This window comes from Rhipicephalus sanguineus, chromosome 4, assembly GCF_013339695.2.
Source record: "Rhipicephalus sanguineus isolate Rsan-2018 chromosome 4, BIME_Rsan_1.4, whole genome shotgun sequence".
In the NCBI taxonomy this organism is placed as follows: Eukaryota; Metazoa; Arthropoda; class Arachnida; order Ixodida; family Ixodidae; genus Rhipicephalus; species Rhipicephalus sanguineus.
In genome coordinates this window covers 170,937,329-170,939,674 of record NC_051179.1, presented here as the reverse complement: position 1 = coordinate 170,939,674, position 2,346 = coordinate 170,937,329, and the positions used below count along the sequence as shown (strand labels likewise).

The following is a 2,346-nucleotide window of genomic DNA, read 5'->3' as shown; positions in this document are numbered from 1 at the left end:
GGCGAGTGTGGAACACTTTTTTTTTTCTGCCTGTTGGCTTCACTTGGGGAGGGCGCTGCGGTCGCCGATGGGAGCGGATGTGCTTCACATCGGCTCCTGCTATTATGCCAATTAACGCAATGTTAATTTGCAGTTACCGCGGTATAAGTGGTACCAAAGTGTGCGCGAAGGTGCGGGGCATCGACCGTTGCCAGTTTTGACCAAGCGGTACGTGATTTTCTCCATTTACGAGGACTTTTCTCTGGTGCCGTGCGGACTTTTCGTTGGGCCTGACGTAGGCCTACCTCGAGTACGCTCACTAACCCGGCGACGAGTACGACCAAGATGGCGTCCGAAATGGAATTGGCCACGTCGATGGAAGACAACATGGCGTCAGCGCTGAACATCAGCAGTTTCGAAGTGCATCGAAGTTCACGGAGAGGACATTACACCAGAAGAAGCCGAAGGCTGGTCGGCCTCCGGCAAGCGCATCAAGCAGATCATGGCCGGCAAGGAAAACGGTGAGTGCGCCGCCATTACTCGCCAGTGTAGACCCAAGACCAGGGCCAGCTTTGCTAAGAGAGTTGCAGCATCGGTAACGAAAGCAGCGAGAATGCCGATAGATATGCCGGAAGAAGACACCAAGGTAGTCATGAGACCACGTCGCGGTCTCAACGTAGCGAGAACGGAGGCTTCAATTATCATGTCGGTCGTCAAGACGGCGCTCGAGTAACGAAGGAAGAAGCCAAAGCAGACGCCATATTCACGAACGCGCCGCAAAACATCATCGTGGTGAGCACCCCGGACGAGAGGCGCGCCACGCTGTACTCTAAGGTCAAAGCCCTTAACATAGGAGACAAGACATACGAAATCAGCGCCTACCGAACGGAATCGGACGGCACGGTCAAGGGAGTCGTCCGAGGCATAGCCGTGGATGACACCCCGGAGGAGATAGCCGAAAACATCGTGAACTCGTACAACCCCCTAGCGGTGGAGGCACACAGAATTGGCAATACAACCACGGTGATAATACTCTTCGCAGGACAGCAAGTACCGAACTATGTCAAGTACGGCTCGATATTGGTCAGGTGCGGGCTTTACCGCAAGCACTTTGACGTGTGCAAACAATGCCGCAGGGTCGGTCATAGAACAGATGCATGCCCGAATACCAACGCCAGAGTGTGCTTCGGCTGCGGAATCGCAGACCCCAGCGAGGGTCACGAGCGCGAATGCGAGCCCAAGTGCAAGCTATGCGGGGGACGGCATCCAACGGGCGATAGGGAATGCAAAAAAAAAGTACTGGATGCCGTACGTGGTTAAGAAACGGCAATGGGAACGCAAGATGGAAGCCATGCAGCAACAACCGGATCCGGAAAGCTTTCCGCCACGGCGAACGCCGCCTGCTGAGAGACCCCGCGGGGTGTCAAAGCAGCGCGACAGCAGCCGCGAGAGGGACAACAGCAAAAGAGGCAGGAGCGCCAGCTGCCGCAGACCATCGCAGTCGGGGGAGAGAGGCACCTGGGCCCACGCACTCAAGGCAACCAGGACAGAGAAGAGACAACCACCGGCGCAAAACGCCGCGAACAAGATCCAAGAAGAGAACAGGGTAGAGAAAGCCCCGAGAGACGAGAACGAGAAGTTAAAGCGGAGAATCGCTGAACAGGACGCGACCATCAAGGAAATCAACGAGAAGCTAACGACATTAATCGCGATGCAGCAACAACAACAGCAGCAGCAGCCGAAGCCCGCACAAGAGAGGAAACAAGAAGAGATGACCAAGGACGAACCAGAGGTCGAGGTGGACCCAAGAGCAACGAAAGCGACGGGACCGGCTCCCAAGAGGAAAGCCATAGAGGGTACCAAAGAACGAAAGATAACGGAGAGAATCGAAAAACAGGGCGACAGACTCGACCATATCTTGAGGCGACCAGCAAGGTCACAAACGAACGCCTCACCGCGCTCGAGCAAACGGTTCAGCAGATGGCAACGAACATACAGAGCACGATCCAGAACATGATGGCGCAGATGCAAACACAGCTGCAGGCGCACCTACAGACACAAATGCAAAGTATGGAAGCACAGATCATCGCCAAACTGCAACAATCATGGACAGTACAGCACATACAGCAGTAACCACACCGCCAGTGAGAGACCTTTTGGTTTGGCACTGGAACTGCAACGGCTTTGCCGGCAAGAGAGCGGTGCTGCAGCAACACTTGCAGCAACTAACGAGGAAACCAGACGTAATAATGATTCAAGAAACACACAGCGAAGAGACATCAAGACTCCCGGGCTACCGGTCGCACGACAGCCCGCCGAGAGAAAGGGACACGTCCAAGGGCAAGGGCAGAGGGGTCTTCACCTTCG

General features: G+C 55.2%; 1 pseudogene; it reads left to right on the top strand.

Annotated features, from left to right (window-relative positions):
• Positions 1 to 324: 324 nt before the first annotated feature.
• LOC125758418 (uncharacterized) lies at positions 325 to 2,125 on the top strand (annotated as a pseudogene).
• The last annotated feature ends 221 nt before the right edge of the window (positions 2,126 to 2,346 follow it).